This window comes from Leopardus geoffroyi, chromosome C1 (assembly GCF_018350155.1).
Source record: "Leopardus geoffroyi isolate Oge1 chromosome C1, O.geoffroyi_Oge1_pat1.0, whole genome shotgun sequence".
In the NCBI taxonomy this organism is placed as follows: domain Eukaryota; kingdom Metazoa; phylum Chordata; class Mammalia; order Carnivora; family Felidae; genus Leopardus; species Leopardus geoffroyi.
Genome location: NC_059328.1, coordinates 199,066,880 through 199,088,199, shown reverse-complemented (window position 1 = coordinate 199,088,199; position 21,320 = coordinate 199,066,880). Strand labels below are relative to the sequence as shown.

The 21,320-nt window shown below is 35.4% G+C and overlaps 1 protein-coding gene and 1 pseudogene across 3 annotated transcripts in view; one reads left to right on the top strand and one right to left on the bottom strand.

Moving 5' to 3' along the window:
- The window catches only part of SPAG16 (sperm associated antigen 16), a 995,967-nt gene that overhangs the window by 354,240 nt on the left and 620,407 nt on the right, over positions 1-21,320 (bottom strand). The window lies entirely within an intron of this gene.
- LOC123599776 lies at positions 917-6,896 on the top strand (annotated as a pseudogene).

The following is a 21,320-nucleotide window of genomic DNA, read 5'->3' as shown; positions in this document are numbered from 1 at the left end:
CAGACTGGTGCAGCCATTCTGGAAAACAGTGTGGAAATTCCTCAAAAAATTAAAAATAGAACTACCTTATGAGCCAGCAATAGTACTACTATAAATTTATCCAAAGTATACATAGGAGTGCTGACTCATAGTTGCACATGTACCCCAAATGTTTATAGCACCACTTTCAACAATAGCCAAATTATGGAAGGAACCCAAATGTCCATCAACTGATGAATGGATACAGAAGTTGTGGTTTATATATACAAGGGAATACGACTTGGCAATGAGAAAGAATGGAATCCTACTATTTGCAACAACATGGATGGAACTGGAGGGTATTATACTAAGTGAAATAAGTCAGAATCATATGTTTTCACTCATATGTGGAACTTGAGAAACTTAACAAAAGACCATGGGGAAAGGGAAGGGGAAAAATAGTTTCAAACAGAGAGGCAGGCAAACCATTGGGGGGGCTGCTGGGGAGAGGTGAAATTGGGTGATGGGCATTGAGAAGGGCACTTGCTGGGATGAACACTGGGTGTGGTATATAAATGGTGAATCATGGGAATCTACCCCTGAAGCCAAGAGCACACTATATGCACTGTATGTTAGCTAACTTGACAATAAATTATATTAAAAATATATATATTTGTTAGGTTCCTACTTGGAGTTAAGTGCACATCTGTAAGGATACAAATGTGAACACACACAGACATGGTTCCTGCCTTGTGGAGCTTACAGTGTTGTGAAGAATTCACAGTTCTATGAGTGAAACAGTGAAATTTTACTTAGTCAAGCTTCCCTGAGGAGGTGACTTTAATGCTGAGAATTAAAGGATTGGTAGGTGTTAACTAGGCAAAGAAACGTAGGAGGTCTATTCTAAGCAGAGAGAACAAGACATGCAGAAACCCAGTAGAAGATAAACATGATGAGAATGGGGACTATGGGAAAACCAGCTGGATGGGGCCACACAGATAAAGAAAGAGATGTGGTTGGAGACGCAAGCAAAGGCCGGTGATTTGAGGTCTTACAGATCATATTAAGACGTTTTAAATTTTCGAAGAGCAAAGTGAAGCAATTTATAGTTCTTAAACTGGAGTAGATGGAATTGGATACAAAATCAGAATGCACTTTGGAAAATCGCTAGGGCTACAATATGAGAAAAGATGGGTATCAGGCACACCATATATGACTAGATCAATTAAGACATTATTGCAGCAATAACTGAGGAGGTAGCCTTATTCTGAAACTGAGGAGGAAACCACCCGGCCTTCAGGGTCATTCTTCCCTTTTCCTGGAGGATCACATGTGGGTTCACAGCTATGGTCCTGACCCATAAAATCCCAGAAGTTCAATGGCCTTTCTTCATTTTGTTCCATCTCTGTCCTCTTTAGTCTAAGCTGGAAGTGTCTCTGCAGTTGTAATCCTATCTCTATCCTTGGCTTCTACTGAGGGCTGATTAGATCCATGAGTCACACCCACTATCTCTTTATGGAATTACTATCCAGACCATCATTGGAATTACTAACCAGCCAGTCATTCTCATTTTTTTTTAATTTACATCCAAATTAGTTAGCATATAGTACAACAATGATTTCAGGAGTAGATTCCTTAATGCTCCTTACCAATTTAGCCCACCCCCCCACAACCCCTCCAATAACCCTCTGTTTATTCTCCATATTTAAGAGTCTCTTATGTTTTGCCCCCTCCCTATTTTTATATTATTTTTGTCTCCCTTCCCTTGTATTCATCTGTTCTGTGTCTTAAAGTCCTCATATGAGTGAAGTCATATGATTTTTGTCTTTCTCTGACTGACTAATTTCACTTAGCATAATACCCTCTAGTTTCATCCATGTAGTTGTAAATGACAACATTTCATTCTTTTTGATTGCCGAGCAATACTCCATTGTATATATACACCACATCTTCTTTAGCCATTCATCCATCGATGGATATTTGGGCTCTTTCCACACTTTGGCTATTGTTGATAGTGCTGCTACAAACATTGGGGTGCATATGCTCCTTCGAAACAGCATACCTGTATCCCCTGGATAAATGCCTAGTAGTGTAATTGCTGGGTCGTAGGGTAGTTCTATTTTTAGTTTTTTGAAGAACCTCCATACTGTTTTCCAGAGTGGCTGCAGCAGTTTGCATTCCCACCAGCAGTGCAAAAGAGATCCTCTTTCTCCACATCCTCGCCAACATTTGTTGTTGCCAGAGTTGTTAATGTTAACCATTCTGACAGGTGTGAGATGGTATCTCCTTGTGGTTTTGATTTGTATTTCCTTGATGATGAGTGATGTTGAGCATTTTTTTATGTGTCAGTTGGCATCTGGATGTCTTCTTTGGAGAAGTGTCTATTCATGTCCTTTGCCCATTTCTTCACTGGATCATTTATTTTTTGGGTGTTGAATTTGATAAGTTCTTTATAGATTTTGGATACTAACCCTTTATCTGATATGTCATTTTCAAATATCTTTTCCCATTCTGTTGGTTGCCTTTTAGTTTTGCTGATTGTTTCCTTTGTTTGCAGAAGCTTTTTATTTTTATGAAATATATTCATTTTTTGAAATATGGATAGACTGAGAATCTTCCAGATCTTCAAGTTCTTGTTACTTTTGGCTTAACAATCTCTTCTTCATTTAATCTTTCTCTTCTCACATTATACTATAAACAGCAAGGAGAAACCAGGCCACGTCCCCAACACTTTGCTAAGAAATCTTCACAGCTAAATATCCAACTTTGTCAGTTACTGCTTTTCACAAAACATTAGGACACAGTTCACTCAAGTTTTGTGCTGCTTTATCACAAGGACTGTGTTTCCTTCAGTTTCCAAATACGTGTTCCTCATTTTCATCTGAGACCTCCTCAGAAGGACCTTTAGTATCTATATTCCTACCAAAAGTCTCCCCAGGGAAATCGAGGCTCTTCTGGCATGCACCTCAGTGCTCTTCCAGTCTCTACCCATCATGCAGTTCCAAAGCCACTTCTACATTTTAGGTATTTATTAGAGCAGCACTCCCTTCTTGGTACCAAAATTTGAATTAGTTTGCTAGGGCTGCCAAAACAAAATGTCACAAATTGGGTAGCTTACATAATGGAAATTTATTTTCTCACAGTTCAGGAGCCTGGAAGTTCGAGATAAGGGTATTGTAGAATTGGTTTCTTCTGAAAACTCTCTCCTTGCTTTGCAGATGGTTACCTTCCCATTATGTTTCCCATGGTCTTTCTTCTATGGGTGTGTGCATCCCTGGTGTCTCTGTCCAGATTTCCAATTCTTATAAAGACACCAGTTATACTGGGTTAGGGCCTACCCATAAGACCTCATTTAACCTCAGTTACCTTTTTGAAGGCCCTGTCTCTGAACCCAGTCAAATTCTGAGGTATTTGGGGTTAGGGCTTCAACATGTGAATTTGGAAGTGTTAATTCAGCTAATAGTCCTCTTCCCATGCTCCTGCTTAACTCCTCAGTTCCTTACTAGGATACTCACCTGTTAGGCTGGTGTTCTCATCATCACTTTTATCTCATAGACGAACTCTACTTCTGACGCTCTTGTATCAATTGCTGTCAGATTTTATATTCACATATTCAATACACAGATCAGGAATTCTGATTTATTGTAATGAGAATGAAGTAAACTATGTATATGTGTGTATATACATAAAATATTTTTACATATATACATATATAGATTACATATACTGTTTGGGGACTTAATAAGAGTCCTTAGCTGTTTCTCTAATTTCATGGATAATATCAATTACTTAAACAATATCAATTATATCAAGTGCTGGATAAGAATATGGTAACTTGAAGCTTCACCTCTGTGTTTTACCCAAGTTCCTCAAATCAGATCATTTAGACAAAGGGCGAGGACAGTGTTTCTCAAAGTGTGTTTAGAAAATCACTTTATGATCAAGAAGAATGAAGTCTTGCCATTTACAACAACATGGATGGAACTAGAGTGTATGATACTAAGTGAAATAAGTCACAGAAAGACAAATATCTAATGATTTTGCGAGAAATGCAACAGCTGAGCATAGAGGCAGGGAAGGAAAAATAAGATAAAAACAGAGAGAGAGGCAAACCCTAAAAGACTTTTAAATACAGAGAACAAACTGAGGGTTGTTGGAGGGGAGATGGGGGGGGTGGGCTAAATGGATGATGGGCATTAAGGAGGGCATTTGTTGGGATAAGTACGGGACGTTCTATATAAGTGATGAATCACTGGGTTCTACTCCAGAAACCAATACTACACTATATGTTAACTAAGTTGAATTTAAGTAAATAAATTAAAAAGAAAAAAGAAAATCACCTTAATCAGAACTACTGGGGATACTTGTTAAAATACACATTCCTAGGATCTTCAACATAAACTTAATTAGAATTTCTTGATATGGGGTCCAGGAGTCTGCATACAAACCCAACATCATCAGATGATTCTTAAATACATGGAGCTAAAGAAAATTTGACTAGAATTTCCTTCACCCCTCTTCTTGGTGATAGAGACAATCATGTTGTTTCTAAGGAAGACAGCCCTTTCTCTCTTACTAAAACGAACAAAATGTTGTAATGCAATTGGTACAAGTTTGGATAAGATGGAACATAGAAAAGAATGAAGTAGGGTCATTTTACTGATGCCTTTCAAGAATAAAAAAATCTCGGGGTGCCTGGGTGGCTCAGTCGGTTGAGTGTCCGACTTTGGCTCAGGTCATGATCTCACAGTTCATGAGTTCGAGCCCTGCATCGGGCTCTATGCTCACAGCTCAGAGCCTGGAGCCTGCTTCAGATTCTGTGTCTCCCTCTCTCTCTGCTCCTCCCCTGCTCACACACTGTCTCTCTCTCTCAAAAATAAATAAAGATTAAATAAAATTAAAAAAATAATAAAAAAAATCTATCTGAAATGTATATAAATAAAATCTAACAATTATACATTCTTTATTTCCATCAACTCTATTCTTTGATATTGATATAAAACATATCTTAAAGCTATTTTATATATTTTTCAAATGATATTTCCATAAAATGTATGTTACCAAAGTATAATTTTTTTAAATTTCTTTTTTCTTTTTCCTTATAATTTGAGGTATGTTATATAACTTCTCTTTAAAAATTAACTCTGTCAGACAAGTCTTACCCTCATGGGATTCTGGCCCTCAGGACTCCCCACGGCTGTCCCAGCTTTCTTGCAGTAAACTTAAAATGGCTCTGGGGCAGTCTGCTAGTCCCCAACTACCTAGCATGGAGGCCATAGAATGTACAATGGCAAAATCTGATTTTGAGACATATCACAAAAATGATACTATGTGAATAAAAAATATTTCTAATCATGTATCTTAAATATCATAATTTAAATCAGTATAAACATAACTAAGAATAGGAATATATCTATAATGATATATATCTATAACAAGATATAGATATTTATAACCATAATAATTAATTTATATATATTATTTTCTCTAAAAAAGCACTGTCGTTTCTGAAACAAAACTAGAGAGACTATTACAAATCAGAGAGCATAAAAGAGGTTAAAAAAATGAAAAGCAGCTTTAATTAAAAAAAAAAAATGTGGGTAAGGAGATGAGGCTATCATTCATATAATCCAGATCAAAAATGCCAAATGTTGAAGGAAAAGGAGAGATGTTTCTGCTCAAATGATCAAAATTAAGACTACCTTTAATACAACCAATCTTAATTTAACTTCTTAACTGTTCCTTTCTAGTCACCGAAGCAAGCTTTTTCAAATTTCTGTTAAATATTTTTACTTTAGAAAATGTCTAAACTACTAAATTCTCCTTAGATATTACCAATGGGGAATAATGGATGAGTGGTTTGTTCCTTTCTTAAAAGCCATCTACCAGCTCTGAGCAGCCCCTAGAAGTAACCAGCCTAGTTACCATCACACCCCTGGAAGAGCCTCAGCTGCCCCAGCTGGCCCCAGTGAGGCGGAGACCCAGCTACCACCTGCTCTCAGGGCTGCCCACACAAAGCCCAGAACCATGGACAGTGCAGCCGAGGCCAGAGCAGCCTCACATCTGCTGTGCCTGCTATAGGGGACAAGATGGTCATCACAATAAAGGTTTGGGGAACAGTAAAATGGTTCAATGTAAGAAACAGCTATCAATAGAAATGATGAGAAGGAAGAAGTATTTGTGCATCAGACTTCCATAAAGAAGAATGCACCAGGAAGTGTGTTCTCAGTGTAGGAGATGGAGAGACTATGGAGTTTGACATTGCTCAAGGCGAAAAGGATGTGGAAGCAGCAAATGTGACAGGCTCTGGTGGAGCTCCAGTGCAAGGCAGTAAGTATGCAGCAGACAATAACCATTACAAAGGCTCTCCACATGGCAGAAGTCCTCCATATAATTCCCAACAGAATTACCAGAATAATGAGAGTGGGGAAAGGAGTGGGATTGGAAGCTCCTGAAGGCCAGGTTCAACAGCGCTGGCCCTACTGCAGATGTTTTCCACCTTGCTTCAGGCAGAGACCTCATGGGCTTGGACCACAATCTTCCAACACTCCTGTTCAGGGAGAAATGATGGAAGGTGCTAACAACCAGGGTGCAAGAGAACAAGATAGGCCAGTGAGATAGAATATGCTCAGGATTATAGACCGTGATTCCCAAAGGGTCCTCCTTGGATGCCTGGGTGACTCAGTCAGTTAAACCAAAGGGTCCTCCTTGCCAAAGACAACCTAGGCAGGACAGCAATGAAGAAGATAAAGAAAATCAAGGAGATGAGATCCAAGGTCAGCAGCCACCTCAATGCTGGTACCACTAAACTTCAATTACCTACAAAGATGCTCAGAAAACCCTAAACCATAGGATAGCAAAGAGACAACATAGCCAATCCATCAGCTAAGAATTCGTCTGCCCCTGAGGATTATCATCTATACTATCATCAGGTTTAGTCATCTAACAGGAAGAAATGAAATTTTAGCAATAAGAAATGAACACAAGATTTGAGTTGAAGACCTCAAGTGCTTGCTTTTTGCCCATTGAGCAGATAAATAGAACTATCTGCATTATCTATGCATTTTTATTATTTTTACCTAAAGATGTCTTCTTTAAACCTGTTTTTTCTCAACACACCTTTAACAGTTTTTAAATTGTTTCATATATGCTCAAGTTTAGATTTTTAAGAACCTCATTTTTAATTTGTAATCAAAGTTTACAATTTGAGTTTTTCAAAAAAGTCAACAAACAGCAAACACCTGTGAATAAAAGTCTGAAAAAAGGCCATCTATCAAGTTGTTCAGGGCTGGTAGTGACTTCAGAGAATCTCAGTAAGCAACTAGAATTGATTGGGAAAAACTATAGCTTGGTATCAGAAAGTAAAAGTAAATGGTGTCGTGTGAAATGAAATGACTAAGGTGATATTTACAGAATTTCTCAAATTTATTTATTAGGGAATTACAGAGCATTATTTCTAGAATTTTCTAGTGATTAATAAATTAAAAATTATACAAATGTAAGGATTGTTATTATTTACTTGATAGTAAATTATTTTAAAGAATTTAGAAAACATCAAGAAAATGTTGACATGAGATGGAAGCCACAGAGAAGACAAGACTCTGAGGTAGTGATTCAAAAAATACATCTGGTCAGAAAATAGGACAATAATATGTCATAATTCTTACTCTACATTGAATTAGGGAGTAACAGAGAAGTATAATAGTTGTTTATGTTCAGATAAGCAGTATATATATATCCATAACTTTGATTTATTGTAAATAGAATAAGGTAACCTATATGGACATATGTATATGTGTATCACATGGAGATACCTCTATCTCTATCTACATAGTATATCTCAGCATTATACATATATAAAATATCTCCATTGTCCTCTAATTTTCAAATGGCCTGAATAAAAATCTCAGTTCTGCCTCTAATACCATGGATAACATCAATTACCTAAGCCGCTAGGCCACTGAATTATTTCTTCAGCTGAATGAACCTCCAGGTATGAAATCTGCAATGTATACGAACACAGACCAGCGCTGCAACCATGATTCTATGGTTCTAACTCCATAGTCTAAATGACTAGGATACACTTCTCACTTCTCACTTCCATTACACTATTTTTCCTCTAGTTATCCATTCAATACCTAATATTTTAGAAAACAGAAAAATATAAAAATGAAAAGTCACATCATATTTCTGAAAGGAAAGAATGAAAGCACCTGGTCTACAGCACATTAACTCCTACCTTGGTATGTTTGGGTTGCTATAGCAAAGCACCACAGACTGGGTAGCTTATAAATAACAGATATTTATTTCTGAAAGTTGTAGAGGCTGGGAGTCTGAGATCAGGGGCCAGCATGGTTTGGTAAAGACCTTTTTTTGGCCCTCAGACTTTCTGTTGTATCTTCACATGATAGAAGAGGCCAGGGAGCATTGTAAGGTCTTTTATGAGATCTTTTGTAAGAGCACTAATCCCAAGTGTGAGGGTTCCACCCCTAAGACCTAATCATCTCCAAAAGGCCCCATCTAATCATACTATCACTTCATGGGGTTAGAATTTCAAAATATGAATCTTAGAGCAATACAAATATTCAGGTCATAGCATTTCCTTTATGGAGTTGAGTGCTCCTAGGGAAAAGAATGTTGGTCAGTGACCCAATTCAACTTCCTTGTTAACTGAACATTTGGATATACAAACTATTGATATTTTCTAGGAAGAAGAAAATTCATCTGTAAAATGTACTTCACAGGAGGTTCTAGGTAAGGGTCAACTATAGAACCCAGGATCCATGAGGCTTAGCTCCCTGGAAAATGTGATGTCAATGATATAAGTATTGGAGCTATTAAACGGAGGTGTTTCATAATTTAAATGTTTCTAGGGCATGAGGTTATCTCAAGATCTCTATTCAGTAACCTTATCTACAATTCTTGGCTAGAAATACATGTCTAATGTGTTTATACAGGACCTGGGTAGCTGCCTTTGGTATGTCAGACCCCCTCTCTCTACTTTGAGCTTTTATTCATATTATTTAGTAAAACTTCATACCAGGTAAGATCTCTGATTCTTGTTAAATCTGATTTAAAAATCCATTCTTTTATGTTAGCTGACTATCCTCAAGAGATTTTTCTGTTAACAAGTATACATTTTAAGACATTTTTTTTAAACACACTATATTAAAAAGTAAAAACAGGCTGCATTTCATCATAACTGCCCTATAACAAAAGTGGATATGAAGGCCCTTTTTACTGCTGAACACTTTGATGGAATAAGAAATTTAGAGGAGAAACTTAGAAGTCCTGAATCTACATACTGAAGGAGCTCACTGCATAACAGTGAAAATTGATTAGTAATGATCAATTCAAAGTGATATCATAGTAAAAATACAAAATTTTATAATTTTACTAAATAAAAGATAACTCTGTGGACTCCAGCCAATAATTAATAGGCAAACAGGTAGATAACAAAGGCAAGATAATTAGTTGGCATCAGAATTCTAAAAAAACTACATACAAAATAACGTACCAGTAGAATAGCATTTTAAAATAATACAGGGAAAGAAAATGTGAACCATGGATTTTATAGTCAGCTAAGTTTTCATTCAAGGATCAACAGTGAAAAGTAGTTTTATATTCTCAAATCCAATTAAGAGATGAATGGGGACGCTTCAGCAATAAGAATACTGGTGAGCTTTTAATATATTTAATTGTAGATTTAACACTAAAAACTGAGGTGAATGGTGAAATAATAATGTTTTATGATATATGCTACATCATATGTGTTGTATGTTCTGACAGAGTAGAAATAATGCAACTAAAAATGAGATGAGAAGGGAGAAGGAAGAGGGAAGTTACTGTTGTGTAGGCAATAGGTTGGAGTTAAAAGTATGTCATCAAAACCACAAATAACATCGCGACATGTTAAAAAAAAAGCAGGGAAATTTAAAAATTTTAAAAATAAGTAAAAAGCCTACAGAACAAAAATACAGTCTTTCCTAAACACCAAAAGAAATATTTTTTAATAAAAAGAGCCCCCAAACCACTTCACATACCACAAGTATAGAAAATACAATATACATAGTAGTTATTATATAAAATAATGAGAGAGTTACAATAAAACATTTCACATATGAATAAATACGAATGAATCGCTTAACTCATCTATTAAAAGGAAATGATTTTCAATTTGGCTGACAAAGCAAAACCCAAATATATTCTGTATACAAGACATACACTTAAAATAATTCAGAAAGGCTAAATATAAAGAGATGGGCAAAGAAATACCTGGCTTCTAGAAAGAATAATAAAGCAAAGCCAATACTAATATCAAATAAAATAAACTTTGCACTGTGTTAAATGTGGGAATTATTGTTTTTAATGCTAAAAGCCTCAGTTCACAGTAAAGTTCTAACAATTGTGAATATCTATGTACAAAAATAACACAGCAATGCCTTTGTAAGCAAAAACTACAAGAGATATAAAAAGACATAGAAAAAAACATATTAATTTTAGGAAATGTTAATACATCAGAATTAGTGTGAGATAAATCAAGTAGACACAAGGACAGGATACAGAAGTCCTAGAGAACCTAACCAGTAAGGTAGATATTATGTTTATACAGAAATTTACACCCAGGAAAATAGTGATTGTACCTTCTCAGGCACTCATGGGACAACCATAAAATCTGATCATATATTAAGTCACAAAAATAAACTTCATAATTAAAATTTGTACACAGTAAAGTTCTAATACATAAAAAAACTAAAAATTACTTAAAATTTTTAAAAAGATTAAAAGGTCATTTTAACTAGAAAAACCAAAAAGTGTTTATTAAACAATTCTTGAGTGAATGGAAATACAAAATAAAACCAAAGGACATATTAGAAAGAATAAAAAGGAAAACACTAAGACACATACATGTACATCTGCGTATGTGTGCTATATATACATGAGACATGAAGAAGCAATCAAAAAAATTATATAGTCTTAAACACTATCCAAGAATATGCCTGAATTAGTTAATTAATTAAATCATCTGCTTAAAAATATAGAGCTATAAATTATAAAAGAAACTAAACCAACAGAAAACACAAAGAAGGTAAATAGAATTTAATCAGTCTGACTTTTAGAATGTTAATGTTTAAGAGACTCAAAAAAAGAAGAAAGGAAATAAATAAAACAAATAAGAAAGGGTAGAAAATCCTACAACTGAACACAAACAGAAATAAATGACCCAACATATTTCAAATAAATAACATTTGAATAAGTAACGCCAACTAATGGGAGATGGGGGGGACATCTAACTCCAAAAACTGTTAAACACGGTAGTAGTTGGGTTGTATGCCTTCAGGCTAAAGAAAAAAAGAACTCTAAACAAATATTGAATACTAATTAGTACGCTTTCTTTCCATCAAGGCCTGGGTTAGTAATAGTGAAACTATTTTCTGTACATTATAAGATTGAGCATATAAGTAAATATATTATAAATATGGGGATTATATTTGTCATAGGTAGAGAGAAGAGTTTTAAACATGGAAAATGAGGAAAATAGAATGAATTCTATCATTGAATTGGAACTAGAGGTATCAGTGTGAATCCATAGTTTTTAATACGGCTAGTTAGCTGTATAGATGGATACAGGTAGGGGTGTGTGTGTGTGTGTGTGCGCGTGCATATATTCATCTTTATAGCTATTTCTAGCTCTGTTTTCTGAAAAGGACAAGGAGCAATTATCCCCTAGTAGTAGAGTAAGTAGAACAAGTAGAACCCAGATCTTGATCTCTAATAACATTCTCCATTAAAAGGAACTGGGACTTCTAGAAAAAAAGGCTGATTCCAATGTTACAACAAAAAAAGTACAAGATGAGCCTGAAATCTCTTGTGCTAGAAGTGAGGAAGGTGTTTAGAGAAGAATGTGGACATGTCAAAAGGGCACTGTGGCCACCATGAAGGAGCTTCCATTATCCAAGAATGGAAAAATTTTAGTATTAAACTAAGGACATAAAAATTATAACTTACTAAATAAAATAGAAATACATGAATTCATTTTGATATAAATTTCAAAAACAGGGAAGAAGGGAAAATTCTTCCTTTTAGTAGAAACCCAACTGATAAATGAAGAACTAGATGGAATTAGGAAATCACCATCAATAACCATCATAATAATAATTACTAAAAGTGAGAATTATCAGTGGATGCTAAAATGAGTAGATGAATTTTTTAGAAGGCACAGAATATTTTCAGTCTCAAAGTAACAAAATATTTATTAATTAAAAAGTGAAATAAACAACTCTATAGTAAACTTAGCAGAGTCCAATGATGAAATCAACGTCACCAGTAATGATACATACATATATATATGTGTATATATATATACAACAACATGTGCCTCCTGATATAATTCCCTGAAAAGATCATTACTTCTGAGGTATTCCTTTTAAAGCTTCATAAGGTGAATCTAATCAAAAAGAGATACCAAACAAACCCAAACTGAGAGACATTCTATGATAACTTGCTTGTACTGTTTCAAAATGTCAATACTATGAGACACAAAAAAAGAATGAGGAACTATTCCAGATGAAAGGGAACTAAAAGTACAACTGAATGAAAACACATGATCCTAAGTTTTCTTTTGTTATATAGGCATTACTGGGGCAGTTGGACAAGTTTGAATAAGGTCTGTAGATTAGATAATTGCATCAATATCAACTTACTGATGTGGATAATTTTCCTACAGTTGTTTAAGAAAATACCCATGCTGGGGCACCTGGGTGGCTCAGTCGGTTAAGTGTCCGACTTCGGGTCAGGTCATGATCTCATGGTTTGTGGGTTCGAGCCCTACATCGGACTCTGTGCTGACAGCTCGGAGCCTGCTTCAGATTCTGTATCTCCCTTTCTTTCTGCCCTCCTCCTGCTCATGCTCTGTCCCTCTCTGTCTCTAAAAATAAATAAACATTAAAAAAATTAAAAAAAAAGAAAATACCCCATGCTTTTAGGTATTTGAACTATTTGTGGGTAAAAGGATATTATGCTTATTATTAATTCTCAAATGTTTTGGAAAACCATACATGCATATGTATATTCAGAAAGAGGTAAAAAGATAAAGCAAATACAGTACAAATGTTGACACTTAGGGAGCCTGAAGTGTATATTGTATTATTCTTGTAAATTTCAGTAGGACTGAAACTATGTTTAAATGAATGAATCACTAAATACATGAATGGATGAATAAATAAAACCTTTTCATCATGCCCACTACTTCCATCTTATTTCAAGTCTACCAAAGTCTTAGCCTGGATTATTGTTTCTCTACCCCCTTTCAGTCTATTCTCAACAGGATAGCCAGTGTAATCCTCTGAAGGTATAAATCAGATCATGTCACTGCTCTGCATATAGCTTTACTGAGGACCCTGGCCCTTTTCACACTGCACTGAAATAACTTGTTCACATATCTTTTCAACCACTAAACTATAAATTCCATAAGTACTGTATTTTATTCATGCTTGCCTCATTTCCCCCTACACACCCATCCGAGGACTGACACTCCATAAATGTTTATTTTGTGAAATGAATCTATTTAACCCCAATTATGGGGAAAACACATGATCATGCAATTGCTACAATTTTCACTTACTTTACAAGTTTATTAGATGTTTTATAATATTACCTTAATTTGATTCACGCTGCTTTGATCCAACTTATTTCACTCTTCTTATTGCAGGAAAATGATACAGGGCTTCTGACTTTAGAGTTCCACTTAGAGGCTTTCTCTGCTGCCTGATCTATTTGAAAGTCTTTTCATGGCACAGAAATGTTCTCCCTGTTGACAATTTCTCCAATCTTTAAATAAGTAGTTTCTGATTCTTTGTATAAAAGAAAAAGGGTGTCCTGTGTAATGGATATTTCTGTTTTTAAGGCTTAGATTATTCCAGGAGAAGAGAAGAAAAGGACCATAGAATATTTGTCTATTCATTGTCTTTGTATCTCAACTTTCCCAAACCAGAAACCCTTCCTATACTTTCAAAGTACCTTAACATAAAAAAAAAAAAACATTATAAACTTAAGGATTTTATTTTTGTCTTTTCTAAATTCCTTGTTTTCTTATAATTTTAGGATTTGATTTTTACCAAGGGCTTACAACATGTGATATCCCTAGATTTTGTCAAACTGTGAATCTAGTTGTATCTTCCAGATGACTGGGGCACTTTAAATTCTCCCTAGCTTTGCTCTAGATGATAGAAACACATCGTCCTCTGGCAAAGTCTCCCTTTTTTTCTCTAAACTGGCCCAGGCTCCAAGCAGCTGTTTTCCTGCTTCTCTTTTACTGATACAAGTGATCATTATACCTCCTCAGTATGCCCATAAATTTTCAGCTCCCTATTATTCATTCTGCATTTCATGGCTGTGTTCACTTGTAACTATTGACAAAAATGATTAATTATGGAAGTAGCAACAGATTCACCATTTGCAAAATACATGCTATCACTAACGATGCATTTGGTATGGGAACATAAAGAAGTAACTCTTGAAGATTCTGTTTCTTTAATGCTGGACAAAGTGAGACACATAAGTCCCACTTAGATTCAAGCCAAGAGGGGTAGAGTAAAGCCAAAAGAGCCACTCTTCCTCCTTGCTTAATTTCTGTGGAATATTCCTGGACCTTTTGCCTTGTCCATCAGACAAGAGCAACTTGATTAAAGGTTTCCACTGGGCTTAGTGTGGGTCCCCCACTAAACACACCCTGAGAGAAATACTTTGAAGGTCACCTATTTAGGTTGTGCACCCAGAAAGCACACACAAGGGAATGGGAAAAGTGAAACAAAGAAGAGAGAAGGCAGTAAAGGGTGTGTTATGGCTGCACCGTGAGCAGTTCGGACTAGGACCCTGAGGTCCCACTAAGGACCCAAGAGGAACCATATAAAACATGCTTCAGAATTGTCCCATAGGGGGACAGGGACACTAAGCTATTTATCCACTGACTTCTATTTGTCCCCAAGGACATGAACTTGAGCCTAGTAAACTGTGGCATCTAAGAAAAACCCTCAGAGAAGGAAACCTCAGAGATATGAAGATGGAACCCTTGAGGTAGGAATTTGATAATGGCCCTGGGAACTGTCCAGCAAGGCTGCAGGTGAATAAGACGTTATGGGGCAAGACATCAATGGCATCTGCTACAGTTTCCTAGCATTATTTTAGAGGCTGACCCAGTATAAATGCATCATCTCTGAACACAGAGCTGTTCAATGAACACTTGTAGAATCAAATTCACTTGAAAAGTATAAATCATTTATAGAAATCTTTGTTTTTTAGTAGTGATTTTAACGTTTATTTATTTTTGGGACAGAGAGAGACAGAGCATGAACGGGGGAGGGGCAGAGAGAGAGGGAGACACAGAATCGGAAACAGGCTCCAGGCTCTGAGCCATCAGCCCAGAGCCTGACGCGGGGCTCGAACTCACGGACCGCGAGATCGTGACCTGGCTGAAGTCGGAGGCTTAAGTAGTGATTTTAGACTTCAAATTCATAGCCATGGCACTATAAAACCAGCACTTTATATAATACATATAAAAGAATACACAAATTGATACAGGTTATTTGCAAGGTCAATCTATAATTCCAAAACAATGAATAAAAATAAATGTGTTACAATTATGTTTTTCTTTTATTTTTTCCTTTCTGAGTGACTAATTTGTTTCCTCTTTGAAGGTTTGGATTAGCAGGAAAAGGCTAGGAGTCAAGTATGAGTGAGTCTTCTTTGTGGAGTTTTTCCACATGTTCCAAGCTCCTGTTCATTTTCTCATTCTTTTTATTTTTATGTGTATGTGTATGGGTGTATTTTCTTCTTTTTTCTTAACCACATCCTCCGTCCTGCTGTTATTCTAGTCCAAGCTGCTGCCATCTTTTGTAGGTGAAGTACAATGGCCACACATGATTTTTTTGTGTCTATCATTGCTTTTCCCTTTAGACTCAAAACTAAAGAGTTAGAGAGTTTGCTCAAAACTTTCTAATAACGTCCAGTTTCACCCTAAATAAGGACTAAAGTCACCAAAATTACCTACAAGGTTACGTAACTTGCCTTCACTCTTCCTACTCACCAGCACCTCTCTGGCCTCATTTCATATTTTCAAACTTCTGTTCCCTTCACTCATCCACCCCAGTTACTCCCTGCTTGTTTCTCAAACCCACACTGGACATGCTCCCACCCTAGGGTTCTTGTACTTTTGAGTGTTTTCCTTTGGAATACTCTTCACCCAGATATCTATAGGGCTCCCTCCCTGTCTTATTTAGGACTGTTCAAATTATATCTTAATGCTATTGCAATATCCCTCTTCCCCACCAGTGAAAGACTTCTTACTATACTTCTCTGATATTTTTTTCATCTATAACATGTATCATCATCTAACATACTAGTTACTCTTCTCATTTATTTTTTTATCTGCCTCTCTCCAAAAATCTCCCCCTAGCCTAGATTTTTATGTTTTGTTTTATATTTTAATTAATATATCTATAGAACTTACAATAGTGCTTGCTGTATATTAGGCATTCAATACTTACATGTTGATTGATCACATTACATTCAATACTAGACAGTTGGGTGTTTATATCTATACATATGATTTTTTTTTTAAATAGCAAAATTCCTTTTCACATATAACATAGAAATAGTAAAATTATTCAGGATCCCAGAACAAGTTATTTCAATTTCACTGCATCAGAGATAAAGAGGATTCTTACTGAAGAATACTGTTTAATATATATTAAAATTTTGGGGCGCCTGGGTGGCGCAGTCGGTTAAGCGGCCGACTTCAGCCAGGTCACGATCTCGCGGTCCGTGAGTTCGAGCCCCGCGTCAGGCTCTGGGCTGATGGCTTGGAGCCTGGAGCCTGTTTCCAATTCTGTGTCTCCCTCTCTCTCTGCCCCTCCCCCGTTCATGCTCTGTCTCTCTCTGTCCCAAAAATAAAATAAACGTTGAAAAAAAAATTAAAAAAAATATATATTAAAATTTTGTCAAATGCACATTGAATTAAAATCTTGGTTTGAGGCACTGAATGTGAAATTATAATTCAATATTAAGATATATGTAGTATCCACAAAGATGCAGAAAGAGACTAAAGTATGAAAACACATTAAGAAATACTAATGAACAACCTAATGCCTGTATGCTAAGCTGGGAATCCTATTCAAGCTTTAGCACATATCAGTCTGCAGCTTTGCATCATGGAATAGTGAGTGACCAGGAAAAGGCAAAGAATATATTTCCTACATTCCTCACCATTTTCCCAGTGACCCTTAGTCCTATAGTCTCTATGAACTAAGACATTAATAGAAGTGTGGTTCAAATCCCATGAGCCAATGCAAGATGTACAATGCATATGCATGACTTCTGCCTTGGCAATTCTATGTTGTATTCCTCACAAAGTCATCATCACTTTCTATAATCAGGTACTATAAACTCCAAAGAATAAATACAGAAAATATGGGGGAAGACATGCCCTGTTGAGTGTAATCTGAGAACTGAAGTACAATAGTGTGCTAGTTCCCTCTATCTCAGACCATGGACAGATGCCACAAATCCCAGAAAATAGCTGGGAAGAAAGTAGGGAAACTGGAGGGTGATATTACAATACAGGTATGTGTATATACGTATGTGTGTGCGTGTATGTGTGTGTGTGTGTGTGTGTGTATGTGTGCATAATACTAAATATATTTACATATATTTATTGTATATAGGATATACAATAATATGTATAATTACATATTATGCTACATATAATATATAATACTTAGTTAACTAAAGAACACAGTTAATCATTAATTGTACCATTAAGAGAATCACAAAAAATTCCAAGAAGCACTAATTTCCCAAGACAAAGAAAGGAAAATAGAAATAACTGAAATTTAGCCAAAAAATTAACTATTTTAACTATTTTGAATTTAAAACAAAGAAACCAGTTAGCCAAACTAAATTTTAAAAAAACTGTCCAAAATTCTATGCAAGATAATTTAAACATCCAGTATATGGAGAAATTAATGTCAATGGTAGCCTATACATCAGATATGCTTACTAAATATATAAAACATTTCAATTGTCTTAATAGTTATATAATTACATGGGGCGCCTGGGTGGCGCAGTCGGTTAAGCGTCCAACTTCAGCCAGGTCACGATCTCGCGGTCCGTGAGTTCGAGCCCCGTGTCGGGCTCTGGGCTGATGGCTCAGAGCCTGGAGCCTGTTTCCGATTCTGTGTCTCCCTCTCTCTCTGCCCCTCCCCCGTTCATGCTCTGTCTCTCTCTGTCCCAAAAATAAATAAACGTTGAAAAAAAAAATAAAAATAAAAAATAGTTATATAATTACATATGAAAACATTGACAAGAGAATTTTAACCTATCTAATTACTAAAATCAAAGTGACAAGAGCGTAGGCACTCATTGAGTGTTGGAGGGAATATATAAATAGCTATGGTTAACATTTTATATGGAGTCTTTGTCAATATGATTTAAATGCTTTTTAAAAATGTAGATTACAACACACATAAATATATATCAATGAAATAAGATGATGAGTGTGAAAAAAAAGGCACCTGCATGGATGTTTTCTGAGCCTCGCTTAGAGTTCCAAATACTTAAAAAATAATCCAGGGGCGCCTGGGTGGCTCAGTCGGTTAAGCGTCCGACTTCGGCTCAGGTCATGATCTCACGGTCAGTGAGTTGGAGCCCCGAGTCAGGCTCTGTGCTGACAGCTCAGAGCCTGGAGCCTGTTTCAGATTCTGTGTCTCCTTCTCTCTCTCTGACCCTCCCCCGTTCATGCTCTGTCTCTCTCTGTCTCAAAAATAAAACGTTAAAAAAAATTTTTTTTTAAAGAAATAATCCAAATAACCATTAGTACGAGATTTTCCAAGCAAACAGTGATACATCTATTTAAATAATTATAATGTATCCATGATACATCAATAATGATAATGAGAATATATACATATTTATATTTGAAATATTCAAGATACATTACCAAGTGAAGACAAATTAGCTTATGCATTACTAGGTATAGTACAATCCTGCTATTATGACTATAGGAATTTTACTTTAAACAATATCTATAGAATGCAGAACATCTTTTTTTATCTTTAGTTATCTTTAGGGTTTTTTGTAGTATTTTTCAAAAGTCCACACTTTCTATCTTGAACAATATTCTACTTGTGTAATATAGAAATAAAAAAGGATTTAAAAGCAAGAACTGATTGAACGGTGGCATAACCCCTCCTTGAAGTAGATGGAACTTTAACCAGATATCCAAACTCCAAAGATATTCAGCATTTAGAAAGACAGGGATTTGGGAATCAGCAACAAGAGACCAAATGGGAAATAAAGGAAGAGAGAGAGAGAGAGAGAGAGAGAGAGAGAGAGAATGAGGCTGATTGCTTTAAGAACACTGAGGGAGACATCCCTTTTAGAATCAAGAATTTATGTTGTATACTACACAGTTAGGGTCTGTTTCATAACTCTATATTCTCTTTCATTGATTGTGTTATCAATTTTTGTTCAGTTTTATAGTAATTTTTAAAAGTTCATTTATTTTGAGAGAGGGCGAACATAAGTGGGGAAGGGGCAGAGAGAGAGAGTGGGAGAGAGAGAATCCCAAGCAGCTCCACACTGTCAATGCAGAGCACAACGTGGGGATTGAACTCTCTCACCATGAGATCACGACCTGAGCTGAAACCAAAGTCGGACGCTTAACTGACTGAGCTACCCAGGTGTCCCAATAATAATATTTAATTACAGTTTAATGCCTAGTAATCTACTTCTCCTTACCAATCTTTCTTGATATTATTTTCTCAGTTTTATCAATTGTTCTTCTAGATATAAAAGTTAGCATCACTTTGTCAATTTCCCAAAACTGTCAAAGCAAAAACATTATCAGGATCTTCCTTAGAATTTCATTAAAGCTATACATTACTTTATAAAGAAGTTAAGTGATATGTTTGTCTATTTTGATTAAAATACCTGGAATATCTTTACATGTATGTCAACGGTTATTTACCTCTCATTATTATGTAGTTTTATTATTATATATTACAAAATTTTGTTTATAGAGCATATTTTTTGTTTAAGTGGTGAATTTGCATTTTTAACTTTTGTTTTTGTTCTGCCAGCAGAGAGGAAACCTACTGATTTTTTTCATTTAATTGTATTGGTCTACCTTTATGACATTTTAATTGTTCTACAACTCTGAGTTGTTTCTTGGTTCTTCAAGATTCCTAAGTAGGTTATTGGAAATAATTATCTTTTCATCTCTCCCTCTGTATACATATTTTTTCTATGTTACTGAAATGCTAAAATAATAAATAATAGTGAGGCAAAGGCAAAAACAGGTCTCAGTACGGTTTGTTACTGACTTTCCCAAAAAATCAGGTTTTAGATCAACAAATTCTATTTCCCCCCCATTAAATTATTCTTTAATCTTTATTATTTTCTATTTGCTATTTTAGTTACTTTCATTGTATTATTACTAATATTGTAAAGTGACTTTATTTTTAGTTTTTTTTAAACAACAATAAAATTATTTAACACTATGACTTTCTCCTAAGTATATTTTTGGTTGTTGCTGATAAATTGTATCATAAGGCAAACTCCTTATTGTAATTTTAAGACTCGCTTACTCTTTGGCCCATAAGTAATTTAGGATGAACATGCACACATATACGTGTTTAAGTATTAAGTGTTTTTCTTTGGTTTACAGGTCTTCAAACGTACTATGGTTCCTGGGTTCCTTTCCATTGTTGATTTATTCTTTCTTATTACATTCATTCAATATCTAATAAACCATCTTTACTGGTTATTTGGGTTTGATGTGTGTATTCTTTAGGGTTCATGAATGTAAGCAAAAGAAATTTATTGTGCTAACTACTACCCCCTCATTCCCTCAAAAGAGAAGAACTTAAAAAGTTTATAAAAAAAAAATAAATACATACACACATACATACATACATACAAGAACTAAAGGGAACTAAGTAACAGTAAACACTGCCAAATTCCTGAGAACATCTGGCTAAGACCCTTTCTCTGATAAATGTGGACTTTAAACCATACTTCAACAGGAAACAATTTCCTACTTGATCCTCTGCCTTTGCATTATTCCCTCCAAATTCATAGTTCTAGGTGGGCATGTCCATTTGCTAACTTCCCCAGAAACCACAAAAACAAACTAACCAATAAAAATGAACAACAAATAAACAACAAACAAACAAACAAACAAAAGCAGACCTTTTCAGCTCTGCCTCATGCTAAATTTCATACATTGCTGGTTTTCCCCTGGAAAAGAATATTTCTTGGATGCTAGGCAGTCAAATAAACAACAAATGTCCATTTTATTATATCTT